Raw genomic sequence first — 9385 nt, 5'->3', positions numbered from 1 at the left:
AGTTAGTGCGGCTAAGGTCAATCTAGCTGCGGGTCGCACTAGGCTAACGTGTCCTTGTTGTTCATTATGTACATAAACGACTTAGACGATGGTATGAATAGTGGTGTTAGTAAGTTTGCGGACGACACTAAAATAAGACGTCTAATTAGGTCAGGAGGCGACGCAGAGATTCTGCAGGATGATCTTAGAAATTGTTCACATGGTCGGTGAAATGGCGAATGAACTTCAATATCTCTAAGTGTAGCGTGTTAAAAGTAGGGCTACACAACCCCGAAAATAGATATAGCTTAACGTGTCCTTCCCGGTGATTGGTGACGTGGCTCTTTGTGATGTGTGCGGCTCTATGGTTTTTCTTATTCTTTTTTCCAGTCCCTTGTGGAGAACCTCGACGTCATTCCAGTTGGGGAGATGTCTGTGTGTATCTACGTGTACCACTATAGAGTTAGATATTCTGTGGTGGTGTAGCACTTGTGTTCGTACATCCATTTTTCGATGCCACCCGATGACTCTCAGTAGTACGTGTCCGGACAACATCCACATGGAATCTTGTACACAATGCTGTTCCGGTTTATAACATTTTTGTTCTCCCTCTTACTTACTATGTCTCTAATTCTTAATCCCGCGGTATGCGCTATGTTAATACTCTCTGTGGATGGAAAGTTGGTAATTACTTCTGCTCCTTTTGAGTATGGTACTACGAGGTAATCCTCTTTGGTCGTTTTGTTACTTGTTCTTGATATCATAAATGCTTTGTTTTTTAATTTGTGTAGAAGACCTGAGGGGTACATGAGTTTACGGAAGGCCTCGGTTATGTATGTTATTTCGTCTGCCAGACATTTATCGCTGTATATTCTTATAGCTTGTAGGTAGAAACCTATTATTACACTGGACTTTGTTCTCGTGCTGTGCCGTGAGAGGTAGTGTATGAAATCGTCTCTGTTTGTGGGTTTCCTATAGACAGAGAATTTAGCGCTGCTACCCTCCCGGTGTATGAGTGTATCCAGGAAGGGAACCTTTCGTTCCATCTCCATTTCTACTGTGAATTGGATATGTTCTTTAACTTCATTCAACATGCAAGTGCAGTAATGGCGTCCTTATATATGGAAACACTACAAGTAGACAAATTCATACGGATCATAGGAAGTCTCTAAGTGGTTCCGGTACGTAGACGATATTTTAGTAATAATGACAGAAGAGTCAAATATTAACAACAAACTTCGTAGTACCATACTCAAAAGAAACAGACGTAGTTACCAACTTTCTATCCACAAAGGGTATTCACAGAGCGCATGGCGCGGGATTAAGAATTAGAGACATAGTAAGTAAGAGGGAGAACAAGGATGTCATAAACCGGAACAGCATTGTGTACAAGATTCCATGTGGAGGTTGTCCGGCCACGTACTACGAAGAGTCATCGCGTAGCATCGAAAAAAATGTACGAACACAAGAGTGATCTACGCCACCACAGAACAGCTAACTCTTTAGTGGTACACGTAGATACACACGGACATCTCCCCAACTGAAATGACGTCGAGGTTTTTCAAAAGGGACTGGAAAAAAGAATAAGAAAAACCATAGAAGCCGCACACATCACAAAGAGCCACGTCACTAATCCCCGGGAAAGACACGTTAACCTATATCTATTTTCGGGGTTGTGTAGCCCTACGTTTAACACGCTGCACTTAGAGATATTGAAGTTCATTTGCCATTTCACCGACCACGTGAAAAAAATTTAAGATCATCCTGCAGAATATCTGCGTCGTCTCCTAACCTAATTAGGCATCCTATTTTAGTGTCGTCCGCAAACTTACTAACATCACTATTTATCCCATCATCTAAGTCATTTATGTACATAATGAACAACAATGAACCCAAAACTGAGCCCTAGGGGACCCCACTAGTAACAATGCTCCACCTAGATTTTACTCCATTTATGGTGACCCGCTGTTTTCTGTTACTAATCCAAGCTCTAAACCATTCTAACACTTTTCCTCCTATGCCATGGGCTTTGATTTTATTTAGTAGTCTCCGGTGTGGCACCTTGTCAAACGCTTTGCTAAAGTCAGGGTAAATCACATCGTAATGATCATTGTTATCTGTCGCCTTATATATTTTAGTGTAAAAGGATAGAAGATTAGTCACACATGACTTACCCTTGGAGAAACCATGCTATGTATCACGAATTAAATTATGTCTTTCGATGTATTCTCTGAGTCTATTTACTACTATTGATTCAAGCATTTTTCCTATAACCGATGTCAAACTGATTGGCCTGTAGTTGCATATAGACAATCTATCTCCCTTCTTAAAAACAGGAACAACGTTTGCCTGCCCCCAAGCAGTAAGCACAAAACCAGTGTCTACCGATTTATTAAATATTTCAGTTAACTGGTCGCAGATTTCAAATTTACAATCCTTAAGCATTCTCGGAAAAATTTCGTCTGGACCCGAGGATTTTGTAGCTTTAAGTCTTTCAATCTGCTTGACTACTTCTACTTTACTAGTACTGATATTAGATAGACTACTTTCTTCATCCCCACTGAAAATCGGATCGCAGTCAGGTACTTTATCTAACCTCTCATTAGTAAACACCGAGAGAAAATATTTGTTTAACTCCTCGCTCATTTTTCCTCCGATTCTATCATAACATTTTCATCGTTTTTAATTGGTCCTATTCTTTCTTTATTTTTTGTTCTATAGAGATGAAAGAAACCCTTAGGGTTAGATCTTGCTTGACTGGCAACCTTAATTTTATAATTACGTTTCGCCGTACGTGTATTCTTTTTGACCATCTTTGCCATTTCATTATATCTTGATCTAAGGTGTGTTTCCCCGTTTTTTTTTTTTTTTTTTTTTTTTTTTTTTTTTTTTTTTTTTTTTTTTTTTTTTTTTTTTTTTTTTTTTTTTTTTTTTTTTTTTTTTTTTTTTTTTTTTTTTTTTTTAACGTAAAGTCCTCTTTTCATTCTGAGCGGGCAGATGGGCGGCCCCCTTCCCCACGTTCTGGTGCAGGGAAGGTAGAGGGTCGTCTTTTTTTTACCCCTCGTCTAGCCTACGATCTGCCCGTCTCTGTCTGCGCACGGGCGTTTTATTCCCCCTCTTCCTAGTATGAGTCTGGTCAACTAGTGAGGTGGCCTTCCCGTCTATCTAACCTCACTAGTTGATGGAGTGGAAGATTATTTTATTTCCTTTTTTTTTTTTTTTTTTTTTTTTTTTTTAGAATCTTTTCCGTATGTCTCTCACACCTCTAATTCTGTCCAGGGCGGCACTCTCATTGGTTGTTCCCTTTTATTATGTTTTGTTTACCATTTTAATATTATTATTATTTTTTTTTACCTTATTTTCCTGTGCTTTTTAATTTTGTAAGGCTACGATAGAGTATGTGTGTGTTTTATTTTATTTTTACCTAAGTTACAGTTTCTTTCGTTGATCCCCCTCCCTGGCGCCATTTTGTTCTGTTTATTCATGCTCATTGTTTTGTTTACTCTATTATCTATACCTACTCTATCTACTGCTATTATTTTGTTATGTTATCCCGTATTATATTTTATTTTTGTAAGAAAGAGAAGTTTTTAATAAAGGCACAAATGGCCCCCTATAAAAGGCCTGGCGCAGGCAGACCCTCAAGTCTTTCTCCGGCCCCCCCGGAAGAAGTTCCCAGTATGCCTGGTTGATGATAGTAGTATTTTGTATGCAAGGCTATTTCTTTAAATTTCTCTGTACGGCTTTGCCGTACTCGACACCCAATTATCAGGACACCTTGCGGGAGCAGGGTAGGCCTGGGGTCCCCATCCTCATCGCTCTCAATCTCAAGAGCGTATAAATTTGAAAGAACTTTAAATAAAATATGCATAATACCCTCCATGACCCGACCCCTGGTCATGTACCGAGACCTGACCGCGCCGATAATGTCCGAAACAAGATCGAGAGAATACAAGGTCTACTCAACAGCTATCCAGTATTTAGGTCGTTTGCGCATTGACGTCACTAGAAGTACTTGGCCCAAAGACTATATAGGAAAGACGGGAAAGCTCACGGAGAGCTGCATCGTCCACATACATTTTACTGTGCGGCTCTCTCACTAGATGGCGTTTACGTCAATCACCAGTTTTAACTGCATCGTCTGTTTATTTATTAAATATGTCAAAGATAAACCACAAGAACATTTTTCCAAAATGAAACCCCCATTTTAACGGTTGCAGAACATGAAATAGGTAAGTCTCCCAGAAACTCTGTGGTGCCTGTACGTTTTCTCTTTTACCTAATATTTTCACTTACGTTTTCACCATTTTCTCTGTGGGCTCCCCTTCAGATGACGTCACAACATGCGCGCGAGGAGACCTTGTATTCTCTCGATCTTGGTCCGAAACGTCCGTAACTTCCGTATGACTTTTGATATTCAATTTCAAATAGGTTTTTATATTGTCAAAGTTTACTCTCCTGAAGTCGAGTACTTGGACGTTATTCGTACTTTTTCATTCTTCCCAAATAATATTAGATCTTATTTCTTGATGATCGCTAGAGACTAGACTATCTCCCACTTTTACGTTACTCATTAATTGCTCCTTATTAGTTAAAAGTAAGTCCAGAGTATTTTCTCCCCTCGTAGGATCGGTAATCATTTGTTTTAGGAAATTATCCTGCACCACATCTAAGAATTTTTTCGCTTCCTGATCTCCTACTAAAGTTTCCCAGTCAATGTTTCTATAATTAAAATATTCCATGATCACAACGTTTTTGTACTGGGACGCTCTGCGAATTTCATAAAACAGGGGATCAGTCTGCTCAATGCTGAGGTTAGGAGGTCTATACAAAACGCCAATAATAACTTTTTTCTTCTTGTCTATAATCTCTCCTTAATCGAATTGTTGATAATACAGTTTATTGTACTTTTAACGAAAAGTGTTACTCCTCCCCCTACTCCTGCCAAGCCTATCCTTGTGAAAAAATTATATCCTTCTATTTCGATTTCCGGAAGGAAATGTTTATCAGCCATTTTGATCCAGGATTCAGTAATAGCTATAATATCAATTTTCTCTACGCATGCTTTACCTCGCAGCAAATCAATTTTGTTAATTATGCTTCTACTATTTGTATAGTAAACTTTAAGTTTATCTTCCCTCCACCTACTTTGGTGATTCTTTTTACAGTCCCTCTCTAAGTTATTTCTATTGCCTAAACTATATTCTGATACTTCCCCCCCCCTACCACGTAATCTACCCGAAAAAACCCTGTTGGATGCCTACTTCTCGCTCAAGGTATTCAGCAAGGAGCCGAAATCCTCTGGGAGACAAGTGCACCCCGTCCTTTGTATATAGATGATTCTTACCGTAAAAGCAATCCCAGTTGTCGACAAATGCCCATCCATTGGACTTACAATGTTTTGCCAGCCTCCAATTAATTGCAATAGCCCTGGAATGCCACATGCCTCTAACTCTACACCTCGGGAGGATTACACATACAACAGGAACACCTCCCTTATGTTTAGCGCATCCCGGAACCGCGCAAACAATTCCTCACTCCCTAACTTACCTATATCATTGCCCCCTTACCTTCCCCTACTAAACATTCTTCAATCCTATCTCTAACATCTATCCCCGCACCGGGGAAACACACCTGCGTCCTGTTTCCTATCTTTATCACAGAAAGCCCTGTCTAAGTACCTCTCACTTGACTGTCTCCTACAACCAAAATCTTAGTTTTGGGCAAGGATCCAGCGTCTGCTCTTCCCTTCTTCTCTTGAATTTCCTTTGTTTCTTCTTCCTGTAGACCCGCTAGTGCTTGAAACGAGTTCTTGCAATCGAGCGGGGCTGGTGGGGACTTGTTTCCAACTTTCCGCGTCTTATTTGTCACCATTTTCCATCCAGGTTCCAAACTAGTTTTGTCTTCCGTCTTTTGAGTCTTCGAGCGGAAAACTCGATTCTCCTCTTTAAGGCATTTCACAGCATCCTCCAAGGCTTCAATTCCACTAAGTAGAGATTGTAACTCATCGGCGCTGAACACTGTAACACAACCACTCACCATATCACTATATGAAGTAGCTACCCAGTTGACCTGACCTGAGTAAGGACTACTACTAAACTGATGATTGCTACTCAACTGACGACTACTGACCAACTGCTTTTTTTTTTCAAGGGGCTACAGGTAGCAGGATTCCTAGTCCTAGCCCCCGTCCCGTTTTTTTTTTTTTTTTTTTTTTTTTTTTTTTGTCGCCTATTATGACTCAAGTGGGAAGACTTGGTGGCAGCATTCTTTTCCCCCGCCACAGGATAGGCAAAAAAAGGAAGAAAAGAGAAAGGAAGAAAGAGTATGAGAGAGAGTTGGAGAAGGAGAGGGAGAAAGTGTGGGAGTGGAGAGGAAGAAAGAGAAGGTGAGAAAGTGAGAGAGAGAGAGAAGGAGAGGAAGAAGAAGGAGGAGAAACTTAAACAAGCTTTTCTTATTTCCCACTAATATTGATAACCTTGTAATTGTCACCGTTTTCTTCATGGTTTGTTGCTGAAGTAGGTTTCTTGGTTCAGTGTGCAGACGTACCGCACGGAACATCTGGTATTCTAATTTGACATTCTTGTTTGTCGCCTGCTTCCTCTTTTCTTTTTTCATCTCAAATTTTGCCCTAAAAATGCTCGTTCGGTACGCTCCTGCTTTCTCTTCCACATTCACTCCATCCTTCCCTTCCTGTCTTCCCTCCTCCCCCTCCTATCCCTTGTTCCTTCCCTTCTTCTTTCCCTTCTCCCTACCTCTGTAACTCCCTCACCTCCCTTTCTCACTCATTTCTTCACTCATTCATTTTCTCCCTCTCTATTTTTCCCTTTCTCCACCTCTCCATACCTCACTCACTCACTATTGCTATCCCTTTATGAAGTACTGACTGCATACGTTTTTTGCAGTCAGTACATTAAGGACTTTATTAACATTCCTGCGGACCGGAGTCACCAAGCATTTTTTCATGGCTAGAGACCGATCTTTGCCCAAAGAAGAATTCTGATAACTTTTAACCTTTTGATTATCCCTCCGTTCTGCTGACCCCCTTGAACCATTCCTGTCCTTTTCTTATGACTTTACCTCTTACTCATTCTGTTTATCTCCCTCTCACCTCTCCCTCACCTTTCATACTCCTCACTCACTCTACCCCTCACCCACATTACATACTTCTTTCTTCTTTCCTATCCGTAACCTCCCTTCTCTTCTTCCCTCCGGTTCTCCCTCCTCTCTTCCCCTCCGCTCTACGAGTACCTTAGTACCTTACCCCATACTTACCTTACCTTACCTTCCTTCCTTCTTACTCCATTCCTTAAGTCCCTCACTCTCTCCCCGTTCTTCCCTCCCTTTCCCCTTCCCTCCCTCCCCTTATTCTTTCCTTCCCTCCCTCCCTTCACCTCCACCTCTCCCTTCCCTCTCCCTCCCTCCCTCCCTCCCTCCTTCCCTTCCTCCCTCGCTCCCTTCCTCTATTCTTCTACCCTCCTCCATTTCCTCTCTTCACTTTCTAACTTTTTTCCTCATTTCCATGATTTTCATCGCTTCTTTTCCTCCATTCCTCAAACACCTACACCTCTCTCCCTTCCTTCCACTCCTCCCTTCCCATCCTCCCCTCCCCTTCTCCTACACCTTCAAGCACTCTCCCCCCCCCTTCCCTTCCATCTTCATTTTTAATTCTTCACTCATAATTTCCCCCTGCTCCTCCTCCTCCTCCTTCTCTTTCCCTTCCCCTTTGCTCTTCTATCTTTTCATCTGGATTTATTCATGTCTCTGTATTTTATATTAAACCCTCTTCATTCTCCTCCTCCTCCTTCTACCCCCTCCTCACCCCGCCACTGCCTCTTCTTTTTCTTCCATTTCTCGAACCTCTCTTCATCCTACCTCTGCCTTTTCCCCTTCATCATTATCATCATCATTAGCATCATCACCATTATCATCATCATTATCATCAATATTACCATCGTTAATATCATCATAAATATAATCATTATCAGCATCATTATCATCAGCATTATCATCAGCATTATCATCATCATTATCATCATTAATTACCATCATTATCATCATATTATCAAATCATCATTCATATCATTATTTATCATTATATCATCCATCATATTTACATCCATCATTATCAATTACCATCATTATTATCATTATCATTATCATATTATCATTATCATTATCAATCATTATCATATCATAATTTATATCATCATTATCATCATTATCATTATCATAATCATAATTATCATTAACATCATTACATCATCATTATCATCATTATCATCAATTATCATTATCATTATCATCATCATCATCATCATCATCATCATCATCATCATCATTTAATCATCATCATCATCATCATTCATCATCATTATCATCATTATCATTATCATTAATCATTATCATCATCATTATGACCATTATCATAATCATTATCATAATCATTATCATCATTGTATTATCATTATTATCATCATCATCATCATCATCATCATCATCATTATCATCATCATATCATCATCATCATATCATTCATCATATAATCATCATTATCATCATTATCATCATTCATCATCATTCATCATCATCATCATCATCATCATCTGACATTATCATCATCATTATCATTTCTAATCATCATCATTATATCATTATTATCATTAATCATTATTATCATTATTATCATTTTCATAATTATCATTATTATCATTGTTATCCATTATTATCATTATCATCATTATTATCATTATCATATAACATCATCATTATCATCATTATTATCATTATCATCATATTATCATATTATCATCATTATCATTTATTATCATTATCATTATCATTATCATTATTCAATCATTTATCATTATTATCATTATTATCATTATTATCATTATTATCATTATCATTATTATCATTATTTATCATTATTATCATTATCATTATTATCATTATCACCATTATTATTATCATTATCATATCATTATTATCATTATTATCATTTAATTATCATTATTATCATCATTATTATCATTATTATCATTATTATCATTTATCATTAATTATCATTATCATTATTATCATTATTATCATTATTATCATTATTATCATTACATTATCATTCATATCATTATCATTATTATCATTATTATCATTATCATTATTATCATTATCATCATCATTATCATCATCATTATCATCATTATCATCATTATATCATTATTATCATTATTTCATTATTATCATTATTATCATCATCATTATTATCATGATTATCATTATTATCATTATTATCATCATCATTATCATATCATTATTATCATTATTATCATTATTATCATTATTATCATATTTATCAATTATTATCATTATTATCATTATTATCATTATTATCATTATCATCATT

This window comes from Oratosquilla oratoria, chromosome 28 (genome assembly GCF_046742065.1).
Source record: "Oratosquilla oratoria isolate Oo_2021 chromosome 28, ASM4674206v1, whole genome shotgun sequence".
NCBI classification, from domain to species: Eukaryota; Metazoa; Arthropoda; class Malacostraca; order Stomatopoda; family Squillidae; genus Oratosquilla; species Oratosquilla oratoria.
Note: the sequence above shows the minus strand (reverse complement) of the source record.